This window comes from Schistocerca cancellata, chromosome 7 (genome assembly GCF_023864275.1).
Source record: "Schistocerca cancellata isolate TAMUIC-IGC-003103 chromosome 7, iqSchCanc2.1, whole genome shotgun sequence".
Taxonomy (NCBI): domain Eukaryota; kingdom Metazoa; phylum Arthropoda; class Insecta; order Orthoptera; family Acrididae; genus Schistocerca; species Schistocerca cancellata.
In genome coordinates, this window is record NC_064632.1 from 158,207,190 (window position 1) to 158,229,363 (window position 22,174).

Here is a 22,174-nt window from a genome sequence, read left to right on the forward strand (position 1 = left end):
GGTGACATTGAACAGCTGTAGAAATACTTTATTATTATTTGTAACTATTATTTACAGGTGTAAGGTGGTCCTATGATAAAATAAATTTTTCTTGGTTACATTTTAACTTCATTTATATACTTCCAGTAATTTGTCTTACTGTAATGATCAGGTGTGTGTGTGTGTGTGTGTGTGTGTGTGTGTGTGTGTGTGTGTGTGTGTGTGTGTGGGCGGGCGGGCGGGCGGGCGGGCGGGCGGGTGCGCGCGCGCATCCAGTACTTCTCTTTGCTAGCTTTAAGCATGTTAAGAGGAAATTATGATTGCAACTGAATCAGAAATGTCATCCAGGTACTCGGGTTAATTGTTCTATTAAGAGTTGTACCATGGACCGTATCACATATCTGATAGGCGTCATGTCAGACTGTTTTTGCAATGCTTTGTATCACATATTGTGCTTGACATTGCTTTTCAGTGGTAAAGTTGTTTGGCAAGGAACTATTGTAGCAAACAAGTCATTACATCATTATTTTACACTAACAGAAAGATGACAGCAAAAATATGTGTGAAATTATGGTATAGGTGACACCTGAGAAATGTCAAGGGCTTGCTAGGTTTTACAGTATTGAGAAGGTACAGCTACTTCAGCTCATTGCATTCAGAATTGTGATGCAGTAAGTCATGTACAGTGCAGAAACAGGAGGAAAAACTGTTCAGATGTGTCTGAATAAAGAATAATTGGCAGTATAAGCCCATCCCCTTGAATGTACTCAGTTAGCAGGTAATAAGGAGAAAAATTCTGGATTAGTGAAGATTGACAGGTCAAAGTATTAAAAGGAAACATCCAAGTATGCTGAATATTTCAGGTGATAGTTCAGAGGAACACTTACTACAGTGACTGTTTGGAGAGAGGAACCACTGTTACTCTTGTAACAATAAAAGGAATGATCTGGAAATGTTGAATGTGTTAGCTATATGGATTTTTCATTCATGTTTGAAGCACGTAGATGTTGGTGGCGGACAACATAATTCTGGAGAAAAGTTTGATACGAACGGAAGACAGTGTTAAAGTGGATAGTGACTATAGTGGTAACAGGTCAAGGCACAGTGATGTGAAGGCAGTGCTCTAGAGCACAAGATGTGATTTTAATTGAAAGTACACCTGGATGATAGTTTTAATGGTGGAATTGTTACCATTAGTACTTACAATTGAATTGAGGGTAGTAAATGTAAAAAATTGTGCGGTAAATATAACACACAATCGTGCACTCGTGATTGTTCTATGGATAGTCACAGCAAAGATTGTTGAACAGTAGGTGCAATAGAGTTTACCAATGTGACAGGCAGTTTAGGTATGGAAATTGTTCTTTAGTAGAAAATAAACTTAAAGTATTTCAAGCATTAGCTGCAATGATGAGTTTGATTGGAATAGTATAATCCAGTAAAAATTTTGGCATAGAGGAGAGGTAGGGTGCTGGTATAAATTTTTGGGATTCAGATCATAACTGCATTAGAGCAATGAAAATAGTGCTTCTTCTATGATTTGGTTACTTATGAAATAAGTTTCAGTAATTGGGCTTCAAAGTTCAATGCTTCCTACTTAGTGAATCAATGCTTGTGTGGTAAATGTGGGGGAAAATTCAAAATATTGAGAACCGAGTTTAACAAAGCACTGAATTGGAATATCAAGGAAACAAAAGGTTCTCGTTACTGACATAACTTTTTCTGTTGGGACGTTTAATGGTCTGTTGACATGGTCATCATATAATACAGCATAAATCAGCTGGACAAGAGTAAAATAGGAGGAACCATTTGGTTCATAATGTGTAAGAAAGCTACAGGAAAGCTGAGTGATGACACAAGTTCATTTCAATGTAATTGCTGTGTGATTCCAGTGAAACATGGTATTGTTGGCTATACACACACACATTTAATACAGCTCCATTTACTTAAAACACTAGACAAGGCTTTGAAGTTCGATTTAAATACAAAGAGGAGTGCGCGTTGAATCCAGATTTGAGTTTTGCTGGCAGACTTGCGAAGTAAATGTTAGGTAGGTGCCTGGTTTTCCATGCATTTCTCCAATTCAGAGTTTGTGGAGGTGTTTCTCTTTTTGGCAGAGAGAAGTTTTGCGAAGACAAAGTTTACAAGTTTTTGCTGTGAAAGAGATCATGCTCTTCTAGTGAAAATATTGTGAAGATTGCTTTACAACGCTCATCATCATCATCACCATATTTTTCTTTTTCTTCTTCTTGGACAGTTTCCAGCCTCTGACCGGGTCTCTATGGAACGTAGGCCTCTCCATCGTCTTCTGTCTTGCTGCCATCTCCCCGTATTCACTTTGGTCCAGTCTTCTCCTTTCTTCTGGACACATTTCTCTACTCCTTTCAGCCATCTGTCTCTCGGTCTTCCTATTGGTTTCTTTCCTTCCAGTTTCATCACGTGTATCTTGCTGGGTATCCTGTTCTCCGATATTCTCTTAGTGTGTCCCTGCCATATCAGCCTTGATTTCTCTCCCCCCTCCTGTAATGGTTCCACCTATATTAACTCCCTGATCCTCTTTGTCACTCCAATACTGTTTCTCGAGAATTTCATCTCACTAGCTTGTACTTCGCTTTTCTCTCTTCCTTTCATAACCTAGGTTTCTGATGCATATGTCAGGGTCGGAACACAGTATGACTGGTATATAACCTTTTTACTGATTTGGGGTACTTCCTTGCTCCATTTCAGGCTTCTGACACTCTTCTGAAATGCTTCTGCTTTTCTCCCCTGCTCATTTATTTCTCTGTCGTTTTTCCATCTTACTTTATCAGGCTTCCTAGGTACTTCACTCTCCACTCTTCTCAGTCGTTCCCCGCCAATTGTTATTCCCATTGTTCCTCTCTCCTTTCTTGTTGTGATAATCATCTCACTCTTACTTATACTAAATTTCATCTCGTATTCTTGTACTGTTCATTCCCATACATCCAACTGCTCTTGTACTTCCTCCTCCTTATCCATACATCCAACTGCTCTTGTACTTCCTCCTCCTTATTCCCCCAGATAATCAGATCTGCAAACACCATAACTTTCATCGTCCTTCCACCAATTGCTTGTGCTGTTGTACTCGTATCATCCATCACTACGATGAAGAGTAATGGTGAAAGTGCACTTCGCTGCCTCAAGCCATTCCTCTGTTCAACCTAAGCTGATCTCTCTCCTCCCACTTTCACACAGCTCACACTCATGGTACATTTCCCTTATCTTCCAAATAATCTCCTCTGTTCTCCAGGGCTTTCCACACTTTGCTTCTACATGCACTATCATATGCTTTTTCAATGTTTTGGGAAGGTCATTAGTAGATCTATTCCATATTCATAGTGCTGTTCCTGCAGTTGAAGCTTTGCACAATGACTCATCAGTGTTATCCTGTGGCACTCTTTTCTGTTTCCCTTCTTAAAGATCAGGGCAGTTATTCCCTTCTTCCAGTCTTTTTGTATCATTTTCTGTCTCCGCACAATTTTCATTACTCGATATAGCCATTGTATCCCCACCTCTCCTGCTGCTCTCACCATCTCTACACTTAGCTCATCCAGACCTGGTGACTTCTCTCCCTTCATCTTGCCCATGCCTCTTCCATTTCTTCCCATGTAAATAGAATGGGCCTCGGAAAGGACTATGCCCATGTCTGAGATACAATTTTCAATTGTAGGTGAATTATTTTTTGTGTGTTAATAGGCAAGTAGTTTTGCTATTTGATGTTGGAAGAATGAGATTAGATTACTATAACACATTGACTTGAACTACTACTTTTTCTTCTTCTTCTTCTTCTTCTTCTTCTTATTATTATTATTATTTTGCATACAAGTTTGCTAGGCATAAATGAGAAAGGTTGACCCCATGTTGATGATTGTAGTTATGCATTTGCATTTCTTCACCAAACATATGATCTTTTTTTCTGTTACATGCTTTACAGGAATTAGGTGTCCTGCCTTCCTGACAATTTTAAAAAAGTTCACTCCTCATTTGAGACATCAATGTTTTCTGGTCATCTTATGTAACTAAATATTTTGGGATGGTCTCACATTTATGGTGCTGGGGTTAACTACTTCATTAGTTTGCGTGAATAGTTACGGAACCGGAAGAAAAGATCCTGACATAGAACATCTGTGGCACTTAAATATGTAAGTGTGCTTATTAGGTGTTACTAGTGTTCAGTACTTTTCTGTTAGGAACGAACAGATAAATGCCAGTTTCTTTCGAGCAAGTGTCATATGCCTAGGGCGAGGGAATAATGTGTGCTTGAAGAGCTGCTCGTCTATTAGGTCTTATTTTAAAATGTTGCTGACAGCCATGAGGAAGCCAGAGGCTTGCTGTGGCTGCGAGTAGCTACATGGCAGCATGCATGTAAATGGTGCAAATGTATGGACACATTGCAGAGTGCTAAGGTTATTTTTGTTATTTTGGAACACTGTTTAGGGATACTTATAAATATTCTTGTAAATGTATACTCAACTTTTTCCAAGAATTGAAAGCTATGGCAGAGCTAAGTTTGTAGGGCTCATCCATAGGCCTGCCGGCTACCAAGTGTTGAGTGCATTGCCTGATCTATCACTGCACTTGTTGGTTAGTATAAATGCAGTACAATGGATAACTCAGAAACACGGAATTAATGTCGTGAAACAAGCATAGATGCTATGGGTATAACCTCAGTTTTGACCTTGGTTCGTTCCTTATATGCCATTGTATTATCATTTTAAGGAAAAGCTTAATCCAAGATTAAGTAATTTTAGTGTTACTTGCACTCGGTGTTATGAGATTTGTATGCTTTTGTTAATTTTTCTTCCTGTTATAGTAATTTTTCATTATCTTACTATTTTAATCATCATTGATTTCTCTGTTGCAATTGTTCATGTAATATTTGGTAGTTTATGTTCAGGCATAATTGAACTGAAACAATATATATCTGCAAATGACAGATTTGGCCATGTGCGGATTCTCGTTTAATCACTTAATAAATCGTTTTTGTGTGCTTTGTTATTATGTTAGTAAAATTTTCCTTCAGTCTGATTTTGCATGAATGCTTGTGATCATGAATCTGTACCACCTCTCCTTTGGGGTTGTTTTTACTGCAGAATGATGAGACTTGGAGAGAGAATTTACCTGCAAATTGTAAGTAGTACTTGCTTTTTGCCCCAAACAACTGCACTTAAGTATGTTGTCCTGCAGATATTCTTTTTTGTGTGTAATAAACTGTTAAAATAGTCTTCATTTTGCTTTTCATAGGCAAACATGTGAGGGAGGAATACAGTTACATTAGTTTAAGACTTGGTGGTTTTATATATGTAGCCATTGCATTACAGTAAATGTTTGTTACAAATGCCAATATTTGATGTGGGATTTGATGACATAATCATGAGTTATATTATTATCCATGTACAGGTTTCTCCAATAATTTTCAAAGGTTTGTGTGTGTGTGTGTGTGTGTGTGTGTGTGTGTGTGTGTGTGTGTGTGTGTGTGTGTGTGTGTTCTCTCTATTAAATAACTAGTTTATTACTTTTTTATTAGCTGAAATTTTATTTCTTTGCAAACTGTGCTTCATTACACAATACTTCCACACTTCTGATAGTTTAAAGACACTACAGATTTGAGAAACATTCACCCGTCTCATGTGTTCCCTATGGCTGTCATCAGCTCACGAGCGATTGTTTAATGGAAATTGTCTTACTGACCAAAACTCCTGCCTCTAGTAAGTGCTAGATAGTGGCTTTCAATGTTGAAACTCTGAGATTACCTGTATAAACATTGCAAGTCAGAAGGGAAAAATGGCTTAATTTATAGAAGACTGTCAGCAATCCTTTTAATGTAATTGCACTGCAAAAGTTGTCAGAAATGTGTTCCCATGTCAACTCTCAGGATGCTGTTAACCATAATACTGCTTCATTTTTTCCACTCATTGAGGTGAACATTCAACCATTCCTCATAAATTTGCTAGCAGAAATTTTCTGCAAAATTGCCATTAATTTAATTGGTTTTCAGTGCTACATGCTTCATCACATAAGATTCTATTGGCGGTGGTATGCACTTGCATACGAGAACTCCAAGTTGTAATGTACTGTGGAATATAATGTGTGATGTATCCTCCTATTTTTCAGGTTGGTTTTTCACACATTGAAATGTTAAAAAGGCGAGATCATATTAAAAGAAAAAAAAAAAGAATGCTGTCATTTAGTCTAGCGATTGGTGTTCAATTTTGAACTATCAGACTACTAACTGATCAAAAGTATCTGGACAATCCTATGTAATGGTGAATTGACCACTACCTGTTGAGAGGCAGACTAGACAGTATAAAAGGAGGTGAAGAGTATTTCGATGTCAGTAGAAAGTAGTAACAGCATGATGGGTTGGTGAGGAGAGCTCAGTAACTTCAGATGTGGACGACTCATTGGATGTCAACTGCATAACAGTGATGAGGTACATTTCAATGCTTGAAAAGCTGCCAAAGCTGACTTTCGATGTGATCGTGAAGTGAAAATGCGAAGGAACCACCAAAGCTAAACAAAGATCAGGTAGACATCTGTACTGATGAGTGACAGTAGAGTATTGGGGAGGGTGGGTGTAAAAATTAAAAGCAAATCAGTGGAAAGAATTACTCCTGAGCTGTAAAGTGCTGCCATCAGTACAGCCAGCACATAGATTGTGAGTAGGAATGTAAAAGATAGGCTACAATGGTCAAGCAGTTCCTCATAAACCACCCGTTTCTGTTATAAGTGCTAAGTAACATTTGAGGTGGTCCACTATAATCATTGGACAGTGGATGACTGGAAACAAGTGATGCTGAGTGATGAATCACACTATGCACTGAGACAATCTGATGAAAGGATGTGGTGAATGTCTAGAGGTAGTTACCTGCTATCATGTATAGTGCCATTCATGAAGTATGGAGGATGTGTTATGGCATGGAGGTGTTTCTCATGGTTTCTGTGTGATCCCCTTAATAGAACTCAAAATGTGAAAGGTTGAAAGTGTCTGCAGCAGAGTTGGAAGCTGTCCACTAGTAGTTGTTTGGATACTTCTTTTACTTACAGATAGGCAGGTTGTGAATGTTCATTAAGATCTCTTTAGTTCCCTTAACAAAGGAAGATTTGCTGGATTAGTTCCTTTCAGATAGATTAGTTTCACGTGTATTTAATTTCCAGTATTGATTGGCTACCATTATACAGCAGGATCCTGATTCTTTGTGTCAATGTAGATGTGAAACTTCAATCCTAAATACACATTTTTACTGAAATTGCCAGTTACTGTAATTACGTGACATGCTACATATTGAGAAACTTCCTAGCAGATTAAAACTGTGTACCGGACCAAGACTCGAACTCTGAACCTTTGCCTTTTGCGGGCAAGTGCTCTACCATCTGAGCTACCCAAGCATGACTCACGACCTGTCCTCACAGCTTCAATTCTGCCAGTACCTTGTCTCCTACCTTCTCCTACCTTCCAAGAAGAGCTTCTCTGAAGTTTGGGAGGTAGGAGACGAGGTACTGGCAGAATTGAAGCTGTGAGGACGGGTCATGATCCGTGCTTGGGTAGCTGAGATGGTAGAGCACTTTCCCACGAAAGGCAAAGGTCCCGAGTTCGAGTCGCGATCTGGCACACGGGTTTAATCTGCCAGGAAGTTTCCATGACACCGCACACTCCGCTGCAGAATGAAAATCTCATTCTGGATGCTACATGTTACATTTAAAAGATCACTGCATTACTTGTATCGATGTACTGTCAACTGGTGCCCCCCCCCCACACACACCTTTCTACTGTATCTTTGCTTTCAGTTCATTTTTGGCGAAATGGTTATGCAATTTTTTTCTGTTTCTCATTGTCTTTTTTTGTCCGGTTCTCATTTTTTGGAGAATCAAAACTTCAGCATAGCAAAATGAATTTTGTCCTGCCTACAGGATCCTCAGAATAAAATGGAGTCATCTGAATAATAGGGTTTTCACAAAACATTCGTTGTAGGTGTAATGAAATGCTAAGGCTTAGTTTTTTATTTTTCAAAGATTACACAATTATATATGGAAAAGCCACATACAAACTGCGTAATCCACATCCAGATAATCAATAACTTGCTGTACTTGGAAGAATTTGTTATGTTCAGAAACTGCAGATGATTACACTACACTCTACAATGTAAGAAAAGATGGATCCTTACTTACTGTATGAAGACATGTTATGTTGCAGACAACCACAATTAAAACACTAACATAAAACTTACAGCCACAGCCTTCATCAGCAAAAGAGAAACACACACCATTCATACACACAGCAAGCACATCTCACGCACACAACAGCCAACACCAGCAGTTCACGCCGCATGGTGAGTATATACTACCACTCTTAATTTCGGAGGTATCCCTAAAATCTCTTTCAGTAAAACATATTTCCTTTATGATGCACATTGTTGATAGGTAATTTTGGGTTGTGAAAAATTTGGAGATGAGTCCACTAGTGTTCTAATGTTGTACGTAGCGACATGATTTCTTGCCAAGAACTCTTTCACTGTGTTTGGTGTTCTTTAAATGTGACACACACTAAAGAGGTGAATTCTCTGATTTTGTACCCATTTTTCCAATGACATGGGAAATTCTGAGCAACTGTTAAGATGGCTGTAAACTTTGGTATTAAAATGCTCGTAAAATTTGTGGCTGTTAGCAGCAATGAACAGAGAAAACATGTTTTTTATGCTTGACATTTTGTCTTAAGTCACTGTATTTATTGAGCATATAAGAAGTTATTCTTCCCATGGTAAACTTTGAACATTAATTGAAAAGTATTTTGGAGATAGTAATGTTGGAAACCATCAAAAAATTGCTCACAAGTTTATTGCTGTATGGGAGTTACAGTAGTAGAGTGCAATATGATAAGTATATATGAAGTTGCCCAATACTTAAAATTAAGGCAGCTTGGAGACAATTTAGAATAATTGGTTGGTCATCAGTACAGTGATGTGTGTGGCTTTCCATTCATGTGTAAATTTCAGTTAGTCCTGAGAATTCTACGGAAGTCACCTCAGCAACATGTGATAAATTTCTCATCAAAGATCACACATTCCCATACTGCATCAGATGGCAACTGCTCCCAGTTAAGATGAGATACACAAATGCATCATCTGTAAGGTAATCAGAAAAAAAATGCTTACACAGAATGAAATACTCCTACTGGTCAATTCAGTTCTGTGTGTGTTGGTCTGTATTTGTTATCATTATTTGCAATACTGTGCAAGTAGGTAGTGTGTGGGAGTGACAATTTGAATATGTTGTAAGGTAGATGTTTGAAAGATTTATTGCATTTTGGCTCTCATTACATAGTTTGTGACTCAGTTTATACAAAACACAATGTTTTGCTGAGGTTGTGTGTTAACTTCAGTTGGTAATGTGGTTGGTAATGTGTACCTTATTGTGAGAATTTATGCGTCCATTCTGTAAAAATGAGTTTCCAATAACATGTGCATTGTGTGATTCTGCAGATTGATTTTTATCAAGCAGAGAAAGGGTTTTGTTTGCATACAGTTTTAATGCAGTGTCTGTACTAAATTCCAGTTTGGATAACAGCACTGAACACAACATTACTCACTTTGAGTGAAGCTGCTCAGAGACTGAAGTGTCTAAAGAAGATTAGTAGATCTGGAGGTATGGCAGCAATAGTTAACATGGCAGGTAGGCACAAAACTTACACATGAATTTCCAGTTCGAAAAAAATAATGTATGTTGAAGATTGTGATTACTGATATTTGCATTACTTAAAATTTATTTTTATTACATCTGCAATTAGTTGATAATTCGATGTCACCTGATAGAATTGTGTTGGTTGACCTAGATACGTGGGATGAACAAAGAGGGCGGTGGATAATGCTTTTAACATTAAAGAAATTGTTCTTCAGAGAGCATTATTGAAAGAGATTGAAGTTTATGTGTGTTAGAAATGATGTTTTTAATGAAGTTCCTTTTGTTCATGTGTTCAGAATGCATGTTTAATTTCAGTTTCCTGTTGGTTTGTAATGTTTTAAAATGGTAAGAAGTTACAGTGGGGCATAAAATTCCTGGGAAGGATGCAGTGTGTGGGTGTCCAGTTTGGAGCCCATGACCATATTTTCCTGCAAATACATAATGTGGCAGCAGTTCTTTCATTTTGAATTACATCCTGGGGGGGCTTTTATTGTGACAGTTTCACATATAGATCTTAATAAATTAATGAGTAATGTGCTTCATTCACTCGTGTAAGGAGAAGTGTGTTAATGTAGAGAGCCTCTTTTGTTCAGGTGTTTAGGTTTCATGAGTACCTGTGCAGTATGAATAATGGAAACGAGTGCAAATAAAACATGAAACTTGGTACCTGTCATACTATCTATGTATTTGTGAGAAATATTTGGAGGGAGCCACAGAGCTACTCCACTCCTGGCAGAAAGCATCAAATAAATAGCATTGATTTTAATTTATAACCATCAGCATCCCATGCCCACAGTGTCTGTCATGTTATAGGTCTTAAAAATGGACCATCGCAAGTTACTGGCATCAGTGTTGATTTATTGACCTTTGCCGCCCTCCTCTCCCCAAAATCTAAATTCTCTAAATGAATATTATTTCTGCACATGGATAATCCAGTGACTTATGGGGATGTAAGACTGACATTGGGGGGCACTCTGCATAAATGTGAGAGGAAGAGATCATAGCATCCACACATACACCCCCCCCCCCCCCCCTTGCAAAGTATATAATCTCCCTTATCTGTCCGCATTACAGCACGCGCTTTCTTCTAATTTACTTTTCTTTGAGCCGTGATTGGTTTAGTCTCGTGCTCTCTTGAAATTATCACACGGTAGCCTTAAACAATGTTCATTTTGTGTAAATGTGTGTTGCTCTTCTGCAAAATAACTATTAATGTGTGGCAGAGTTGATATGATGGCTAAATTGTGATCAAATAGTAATTTTGCTTTTAGTGATGGATGGGTGAGGAAGGTATCCATCAATTGGTAGACTGACGGTGTGTAGATTGTTTTTAGCTCATTGTGTATTGTAAATGCAAGTTTCTTAATCTTTGATGCTATGCGGAGCATATATTACTGTTTGTGCGAAGGAATCGGGTAATTACATTTTGTCAGAAATGAATGAAAGGAAAAGTGGATCCATTTGTGCATTTAACAGTCTTGAAAGGCATTAAAGTTGAACAAGGGTGAGAAAAAAAAAGTGCTTTAAAGTTTGGAATGAAAGAGAAGTAATCTTCTGCAAGTTAGTCATAGGCTGATCTTTCATTGAGAAGAAACAAGCTTTAGTAAGAGAAAAGATACAGTTAATAATTTTCATTCTTTGAGATGTAACAGGTGTGACATTTCACTTGAAATGCCTGTAATTGTTCTCACTGCTTTCTTGCTAAATAAAAACAGTTGTTGCAGCAGATAGTTGCCCCATAGAATGTTTGTGTAAGTGAGAATTAAAGAAAGTGTAATAGGAAGACCGAAGGTGTTCCTTACTGACACAGGGTTTTAATTTATGTAGTAAGTAGATCACTTGTAATACTTAAATGCATAGCTGCTATATGTGTATCCCATTTTAGCTCCAATGAGTATCCAGTAATGTGACAGATCAATTTTAACCAGTAATTTAGTTTATGGAGAAAAGTTTCAATGCAGATTTTATTTACTATTAATTTTTGTGTAGCCACTGTGCCGAAATTTCAGTCATTGTCAGTGTTTTTCTTTTCACTTCGTCTATATTGGAATTGGTCATTACAAAGGTTGCATCATCTGCATATATCATTGACTTTTTAGGCAAAGTACTAGATTGTTCTTCTATCTATTTTAGAAAAATAGAAGGGATCCAGCATGAAACCTTGTGGCACTACTGTAGTAACAGGTAGGGCATTTGATCTGCAACTTCTTACGGTGACAACTAGCCTCCTATCTAACAGATTAAGATTTATCCTTGATACCACACTTCACAAATTTTGATACTGGAATATCATATTATGGAGAGTCAAATGCTTTTCTCAGCTCATTGAGCCTAGCACAGGTAAAAGACTGACTTTCAAAATATTGCAGAACATCTGAAATGAGAGGTTGAACAGCTTTGGTTGTGGGTAGGCCAACTTTAAAGCCACACAGTGAAGAAGTGGTTAACTTATTGTCCTCACAGTAGTTGCATAGTTGTTCTTTCATACAGCATTGATATTGTGGGAATAGGTGATACTGGCCTGTAATTTTCAGGACTTCTGATCTCTTTCGTTGTATATAGGGACACAAGTCGTGGATTAGACCTTTAAGGGGTGTTCAGAACAAACTAGTCATTCTTGTTGATGTGTTTATTACATAATGGATAGGTATGTGTCTTCATGATCTTCGATACTGTTTCTAGGAAGTAATGTGTGAGCCTTGTGCAGAAATAGAATCTATAGTGGAAACAAGAGTTCAAAGAAAACATGCAACAGTATTCTTTAGGGTGGTGCCAACACTCTGTATGACACTTTCCCATAATTGTGCACTAAGAAACCTTAGTTGTATCCCATATCAGCTGCTTGTCTGTTGTCACTTTGTGTAGTTAATTCAGCAATGGATCCATATGAAGTAGAACAAGAAAGAATGTGGAAGCTTCTGCAAGAGGCATTTGACGAATTTTCTGATGGAGAGGAAATGGACTGTTGTTAAATTCTCTCTCATCAAGACACAACCTAGAATCACAAGTAAGTACAGCAGCTGATTTAACATGTGCAGGTTCTTTGTTGCAAAGGATAAAGTTTTGCAAATGGATGAAAAACTGTTCTAGTCGCATCATTAGAATTCAAAGTGTACATTTTGTAATGCATCTCTCTGGTGCGAAAGCTTTCACAAAATCTGCAAAACAACTGATGTGTACTGCTTCTTGCTGCTATTTACAAATGACTTTACATTCAACTGATCAAACATTGCATCAAATTTCACAAGACACTGTGATTCCAAATCAGCCAATGAGGAGGAAATGGAATCTCTTCTGGATCTGTTGATATTTGTATGGCGTTCCTGAGCTGCACACGAAAACCTGGAAATGATTTTAGCATTGCAATATTTCACAGAGGAAAATGTTCGTGGTGCTTAGATTTCTTGTTATACTGTTTGAGATTCGATAATATTAGATACAGACCACAGCCTACAGAACTTGATCACCTAATAGCTTTCAGAGAAGTGTTAATACTTAAACACAGTTTGACAGACATAATTCATACTGTTTCTTAGTATGCGATGGTGGGTGAATAACTGCTTGCATTTAAAGGCAAATGCTGTTTCCATCAGTATGTACTAAGCAAGTCTGCAAAGTAGGAATTGAAGAGTACATTATATACTTTGGGCATGGAAATCTTATTCTGGAGGGGAAAAAAGGGTCACTTCGCATTGTCAAACTCGTCTAAAGAGACAGTAAATAAACTTGAAGCTCCTAGAAAGAATTAAGAGGAGCTACTTCTCGAGTTTCTTCACATGAGAGTCATGAATTAAGAAGTAGAATTTTTTGGTCCAGAAAGGATAGTACCATAGTTTCGTATGTGCTGAAGAAAGGGGAAGAAAATTATCCACCTTTCATTGTGATATTGTCATTGAAAACTAATACTATGGGTGAGGAGAAACCAGAAATTATAACATGGCACAATAAGACCAGAAAATGAGTAGACACAATAGATGAAATGTGCTCTACGTATTCAACGTCTAGGAAAACCAGATGCTAACCACTTGCCTGTTTCTCCAAATGATTGGAATCATTAACACCTTCATTACATATGCAAGTAAAACAATGAGAGAATTTCCCAAAGAATGTTTTTATGTGAAGTGGGAAAAGCATTAGTAAACTCAAGTGCGCAAGAGAGCAGCCACTCATACCCTGCCTAAACATATTACAGAGAGAGAGAGAGAGATGCTACAATGGTGGAAAACAGGTGACAACAGTATAGCACCTTACTTTGAGATACTAAAGCTAAAAGTTAAATCACAGTGTATCTGATGTTTAAAGCCCATGGAGATTGTATGTGAAAAGTGTTACCCGTTGCAGCCAGTGACATTAACTGAACTTATAAAACATTTGTACAAGTTGTTAGTGATACGTGTAGTGATTTAACTTTCTAGTATAGAATGAAGAATACCATAATATAATTATTTTACAAAAGGTTGTAATAAAATAAATATTGTATGTGCCGAAAAATATAAAAAAATACTCACATGGTGAGGTAGCATTCTGAAGAAGCATTTATTCAGTAAATGTATTTATAATGATACAGTTTACAGCTAAATCGTTACATTGCTTGTGTTTGGGATGTCAGCAGAACACACACACACACACACACACACACACACACACACACACACACACACACAGTCTGACAAAAAAGTGAAGTGCTCAGAAGATGCGGTCGGATGTCGACGTAACTTCATAAACGTGTGTGCCATCGACAGGCATGTAAATTATTACAGTTGCAGCTCTCTCTGACTCGTAGAACAGCTACCAGAGTACGCCAATGTTGTCCGTGTTTAGTGTTGTCAGACCTGGGTATGTAAGGGATGTGAACAGCACCAGATGTCACTGTGAACGATACAGGAGGTGCTGTGTACTCACGTGAGAAAGTATTATCAGCACCTTAGAGTTTGAAAGTGGCCTCATTCTGGGTTGCCATTTGGCTGACAAGTTGAATTGTATATTCCCAGGTTTTTGGGCATTCGGATATGACAGGGGCCTGTTGTTCGACAGTATGGTAACTTGAGGGCAGGCATATTTGTTGTTCCGATTGATCCAGTCTGACCACTCCAAGGAAGGATTGCCATACTGTACACCAGGCAGACGGTAACCCTGTCATATGGGTACCTGCAGCCTAAGAACAAGTACTAGATTCATGCAACATTCAGTTTCAACTCACACTATTGGTTGGAGACTAGCAACAGCTGAACTAGCAAAGTAACTTTCCATGTGTAGGCTTCTGATAACACACCAACAGAAACGGCTGTTTGGAGTGATGCTGCGAATGGGAAGCGTGGATCGAATTGCATTCAGTGAAGAATGGCAGTTCTTCGATGCCCCAGATGACCATCATTGGCGAGTATGGTGGCAGCATAGGGAGGGATATCCCATTCCCCCAATGTTTCGGAGAGGCACAGCGGTGTTACTCATAGCTTCAGGGTCTGGGGATCATCAGACATGTCATAAGGTTACAGCTGGTAGTCATTGAGAGAACTCTGATGACACAAAGGTACTTCAAGCGTTTTGCATCTTCATGTGTTACCTCTCTTGCTGCAGTAATTGGTACTATTTTCCAACAGCATAATGTTCTTTCATACACAGCTCGTGTGATATGAGATACTCCCATGAGCAGCAAGTTCCTCGATCCATCCCGTATACAACGTGTGGGACCAGCTCAGATGTCAAATACATCCCAGTGTCAGTATCCAGAGTGTCAAGGACCAGTTCGAACAGTAATTTCGTAGCCTCCTTCCGTTCCTGGTGCTTCACTTTGTGGTCGCGTGTGCGTGTGTGTTCTCATACTGACAGTAGAGCTTGAAGTGCATGCTTTACTTCAATAGTTTTAATGAGTTTAATTTGATAGGCAATCACATACTTTTTTACTGACCAGATATTAAGGTTCTACGTTGGTGCGTTTTGTGTTGCAGCATAATAATGATACTTCTGATAAATATTGCGGCTGAAGATCATCACTAACTTAAATAATTCAGTACACGAGCCATTATATTCGTTGTTCGACTTGTAAAAGTAGTTACATATGTTTATTTGCTTCAAAAATTAGCTCTTTTTCATTCCAGAACTGTAACTTCAGTAAAATTAAGATAAAAATGGATATGTGCCTAAGTTTGTGCAAATGCATAGTTACAGTGCTTTATTTCAAGCATTGTAATGATAAAAATTCTATCGTTAAAATATGTCAAGATACCCCTAGTGGTTGCGAAGGGTTACGCATGTCAGTAAGAGCAGTGTCCTTGCAGTCTAGTAATCTCAGTGGAACCTTAAATTGTTAGTATTTCTTCCTATTACATGTAAAGTTTCATAGTATAGCATGTTCTTCAGTCTGAATTTGAATATTTTAGTTTGAAACTGAAACTGCTGTTACTCGTTTCATAACTGGGCATATTTCTGAAACAACATAAATCACCACTTCTTATATTTTGCCCCAAAAATGGTTTGCTCCTTCAGCATAAACCATTTGTATTTTGAAAGTATAGATTCTTAAATTAATATCCACCTTGATGTTTTGCAATTCAGAAGGTTTAAAAAGATTACCAGAGTTGTAGTAAATGTTTTAATTTATAATTTAATTTGGTGGTGTTCTCATTACAAAATATAAAAGTGCAGATAAATATTGAAGTTTGATAAATTAAGTTGGAAGTGGAAAAATGAGCCACACAGCAAGCTTCATCAATGATGCCTTTGTAGATAATACAAAAAGTTATATTTTTGTGCTTCCATTATTTTTTATATTTTTTGTCCTGCATGCATTGATGTATTTTTAGATGTGGAGGTGTGGTTTGTAACTTTGTGATCTTCTTCCACTTTGTAAGCAGTGCATTGCTATTTAACGCTGATGGCATAACGAACTCTAGTTGATTTTTTAAAGATATATTTATTCACATACGAGAAACTCGTGCTCCAGTCTAAACTTCCAGAGAGGAACTTCTCTTAAGTTGAGGTTTTTTACATTACATATGTAATATCACGTGTTACTTCATCTTCTTCTTCCCCCTCCCCCTTTCTTGTGTGTGTACTTGTCATGCAATTCTGTTAGTAATTCTGAACATTACTACATTTTAGTTCTGCAAGTTTTAACTGAGTTACATTCTTGCCTCATAAGAATCGGATATTTTTAAATGCGTTGCTCTGCTTTTGATGTATTTAGTTTGTTTGGACGTGTTGTGATGCATATTCGAGGCTTTCCCATATTATTACACAAATGTTAAATGAAGCTATGTCAAAGGTGGGTAGATAGTTGCTATTCCATATCTACATGGGTTGGTGTGCAAACTAACTTCAGTGCATTCGTATGAGCCTTTGTGAATCAATGATACTTACCCATGCAATCTGTTATAGTTGATTTTTTTTAATCAGTACGAGCTGGATCTACTCTCCACTTATTGTTCTCATGTTAATACTATTCCACCAACCCAGTTTTGCCCAGTGTGTAACTCTAAGACATTTCTAAATTCCTGCTTTCTCTAATGCACTTGTTTGTGCACATAGTTGTTTTAGTTTTGTAGTATCAGTAGTTATCATCTTTGGCTATGGATTTTGTAATTGTATATTAGGTTCCATGTGTTGTTACTTTCATGACACTGCTTGCTAGTAACTATATACAGAAAGTTTGCCTTTGCATATGTCATTACCTGTTCTGCAAGGAGGTACAGCATGAAACAGTTGTAATTCACTGGCCATAAATGTGCTAAATAGCTTGTATTTGTAATTGGTTCTGTGTGTTAAATGAGTGATTTTTTTAAACTACTTTATTGCTCTGCAGTTGCACAGTGTTTCATTAACAAGGCCTAAGTGTTATACTACCTCCTAATTTAGCTTCTACATTGGCCATATTACGCTACATGAAATTCACTATTCCATACTATATTGTTTGTGTTTGACTTTTGAAGGGCAAGTGTGAAGCCCCTGTAGGTGTAGACATTGCATGAAAGAGGTGTCTTGTTGGCAATATTAATAAAATTGAGTTTTTAATTCTTTCTTGCCTACTCTGTAGACTTTATCATACGCTTGTAGTAGATAATCTGACCTGAATTTAATTTTGACCACTTTGTAAGATCATTCACGAAACCTTAGGGATTTATTCTTGACGCCAAAACTTATGAATAGTTCACTTGAGGGTGGGTTCAAAACTCCTTCACTAGTGAGCTACAAAGAGACTTACCTTTAGTGACTCCTGGTTGAATAAGCTGTCAAATGTGCATTTTTATTCACTTTCTTGTCTATAGTTGGTCATGGCATGACTCTACCCTAACATGGATAGACAATGTCTCACTCGCTTAATCCTTTCACACATTGAAGGTGATGAAAATGCTGAAGATTTTCGTGGAGAATGTTAGAGACCATCGAGTGATTAATGTCTTCCCTTTTCACAATACTCCCTGTATTATCCAAAGTACGAAAAACCCATTCCTCAAGCTCAGGTGTTCATACATCACATGGATTCCCACCATCTCCAATTCTCTTCTCAAATGAGATTGTCTCTTGCAAGTGTTGGTGGAGTTGTACCAACATTCTTGCATAAGGTAACTTTCAGTGTAGAGTTGACGTGATGCATCTGTTTTCACATTGGATAGTCCACACATGTACTGCATATCCGTCATACCAGATGTTTAGTACATTTTTGTAATGTGTTATGATGGAAGTTACTCTAAAACAGAACAAACTACAATCAGACACAATAAAAAATGGCATGGTCAACTATAAAGAGGAAAGAGTGAAAATGCACATCTAAAGTAAATTGCACAACCAAGAGCCATTACAGGGAATTCTTTCATAACTCCATATTGAATTAATTTCTAATCCAAATTCGTATTAACGTTTTGTAGTGATTGTTATTGAGAATGAATTCCTAAAGCTTCCAACACTTTTTATACACACTGTATTTACATTCAGTGTCCAGTTATCCCAGAAAACATAGTCTGTCCGTAAGTATTTTTCTAGGCAGTTGTATCTATTGCAAAATTGTTAGTCCTGCAGTACTGACAGGAAAAGTTTTCTGATGCAATGTTTCCTTAAGTTTTGATCGCTTTGAGCTGCCAGTGATGTGGAATTTAATTGTATCATTTAAGAGGGCTGGTCATTTAATTATTCACACAAGGTGTAGTGGTGTCTTATCTTTCCACAGTATGGAGAAATATTCACTTCTTTGGAGAGCACCACATAAAGCTTTATAATTTTGCTGTGGAATGCTTACCATTTTTGTCTTGGTGGAGTAATTGTTTAACCGGGAAAGAGTACATAACTCCCAAAGTGAAAGTGTACTTCCAGCTAAAACGGATTGTTCTTGGAGTAATGTTTTATGTTGCATTAGTGAAGTTTGAGTTCACTTGAGTGTACCAGTTTCACTTCATTTTATTATGATATACTTAAGCTTAAACACCAGACATCCTATATTAAATCCCTACAAGATTTTGGTTGTATCTGGAAGTCTCTCTCTCTCTCTCTCTCTCTCTCTCTCTCTCTCTCTGTGTGTGTGTGTGTGTGTGTGTGTGTGTGTGTGTGTGTGTGTGTGTGTAAAATTCTCATGGAAATAATCCTGCTGCCACCCCTCACCTCCTTTTCTCTCCTTGTGCACACAATTTCTTGGTCTAATCCTGTCTGAGTACTACACTGTCATTGTGAGTACTGCTTTCTGAAAATACTGTCAGTGGTGGTCAGTCTGACCCCTAATGTCCACTAGTGGGCATTCTAGCTTTCATATTGGGCGATGGGGGTTTCAAAAAAATTTTCATTGGGTTCTCATTGAAAGTTTGACAGTATTTGGTTAGTAATTATATGGTTTAACTTGTAACTCTCCTTTATAAATTTTTTAAAGTAAATTTACTTCCCTTATTTTATAAATCACCATTGCTGTTAAACATATTGGCTGTTGGAAAATTTTACTGCTAACAGAGATACAAAAGTGGGCCCTAGGTAAAAAAAAAAGGGTTGCCTCTCAACCTGCTTTAGGTTGATATACAATGATATTAATATTGATAACCAATTATTAACTAAAAAAAGACACTTTGGAGCAACAGATACTTTCAAGGTTGCCATCAGTTGCCAGAAATAACTGACCCTTGTCAGGGAGGTTACATTCACTACACCATAGATGTCTTGTGTAACATAGCTTTTTGTTGCAGAAGAATAATTGTCTTGCTATCTGCTATTGTTGTTGTTCTGTACATTGGGGTAATTCAGATAGTCTTTGGGAGGCTATGATTTTCTGATGCTTCTATTTAACAGTTTCTAAAGAAAGTAAAGTGCATGCATAAAAAATTGTCAATTTTCTTGTTATGTCAATGTCTTGTATTGTTTAGGTACTAAGAAATCTCTGCAACATTTGTGACTTACTAATTTAGTCATTTTACTTAGCTGGGTTGGAAAACACATAAGTTAATAGTTACTTGATTCTGTGTGATCTTTAACTAGTTACCAGCTTTTTAATGGGTTTAATTTTGTTTATTAGTGCTGTTCTTGACTACTTTATGAAAAATCTTTTTAATCTGTGATAACCAGTTAAGATGTAGAAACTTTGTGCACAAATTTGTTTCCAGTATTTGTGTCAAATGCTTCTGTTGTTTTGGCATTTAGTTATTACTTTCCAGCTTCCTTTCCAATATTATGGTTATAGAGAACAGCTAACAGAATTTGTAGAGCATTTGTCTATTAATGAATTTCAATTTATGTCTATGCTCACTGATGTCTAACAAATTCTTCATCTCTTGATGCTGACAGCCTTCTCACTTTCTTGCTGTATGTTTGTGTATGTATTATGTTCGAGCTGTAGGAACTGATAAAGTATGATGACACACTTATTAAGGCATAAGACTTTCCCTTCCCTGTCACTAAGTAATGGAAATGAAAGAAACTATGCATCTACTACCAGTCGTATTAATCAACAAATGACTATTTGCATACATGCTGTCATGTCCTTTCTTATTCTTGTGTTTTTTAACCTAGAAATGACAGGTAACAGTTAAATGCCAGAAAAAGATGTCACATTTGCATTAGGATCTCCAGGGGACAAAAAAGGTAGACTCAGTGATGGAAGTCAGTGAAAATAAATGATTGAAATGGCCTGTTAATAGTAAGTAGTTGCAACTAGCATAGTTTGTTGTAAATGTATGAAATAGGTGAATGTACTAATAGAATGCAGTTCTGTGTACATAAAGTTTTCGTGTGTGTGTGTGTGTGTGTGTGTGTGTGTGCGCGTGCGTGTGTGCGGTGGGGTGGGGAGGGGAGGTTCCATGTGTGAATGTTACCATGAATTACGACTGTGATATACATATTTGTGACCAGATAATCTCCAAAAAGAAATACATGGATCTCTCTGAATTAAGCTCTAATGCTGACAGTGCCAGCAGCAAAGCAGGCTATTAGATACAGTTCACAGATGTTGCATGAAACTTCCATATAGTTGTCATTAATGAGCTTGGGACACTGGAGTGTGAAGTGTTATACTGCTTGGTATAATATTCTTTAAAGTTCATAATTTTGTTGCCCACAAACATTTTTAGGATTTGGGGGTAATTGTCACATTATTCTTTTTGATGCACCAGTAATATGATACAGATTGCTCTTTGTTCAGTCTGAAAGCAATTGTCATTGCTAATGTTAATTATCTGTAGAAAAACAATGGTTTCGTTGGGCTTTAAAAATTTTTATTTAAAGTTTTTTATCTTAGTGTTCCGTGAATGATAGTTGCAGTGTCAACTATGACAGTTCTCTTTCTGTTAAACATTGTTTTCAGTTTTTAGTAATTGACTATTGTTGTCGTCATTTTACTGTTTTCATTTTCTGTTGGTGAGTTATTGCTTTTTCACATCCTTTTATATTTTTGATTGTAAAAGGTTTCCAGAGGAATTTTTGCTGCCACCAGTTCCTGTAAGCCTGTGCATGGCTGGTTTTTATTGGAGTAATACACATGGGCTGTTGGGCACTTCAGTGTCTTGGCCAAGATAATCAATTGCATATGGGCAGGACTTAATAATTACAGTTACTCAGTATTGTTTTGTGAAAGTGTGTGAAATTCAGTGAATGTGATAGGAACAGTACCATTATCAGTATCCAATAATATCGGTTTTCCATAATATGAAGAACTGAATGGAGCATTGTGCACCCAAATGAACAGTTTCTTCTGACACAACCCACCAGATGTTCATCAGCAACCATTTCGGTGACCACGTAAGTCATATTTTTAAATAATCCCACAGTTCTGGTATTTATTTGTAACTAAGGGGTACCTTCTTAGTTATAATGTGTCATAGATAAAAGTGCTACATTTTCCTTGGGGTTAGGATCACAGTGGGGGGAAAATGTTAACCATTTCTGTTCTGCTTGTCATACACAAAGATTGTGGGGAGTGAGAGTTCTGAATTTATTTATAATGTTTGCGGTCTTTTGATGTATTGAATTTTTGGCTGTTGAAAATGTATAGCATTGCTGTTCGAAATAAAACTTTTCGATCTTGTAGCTGTTG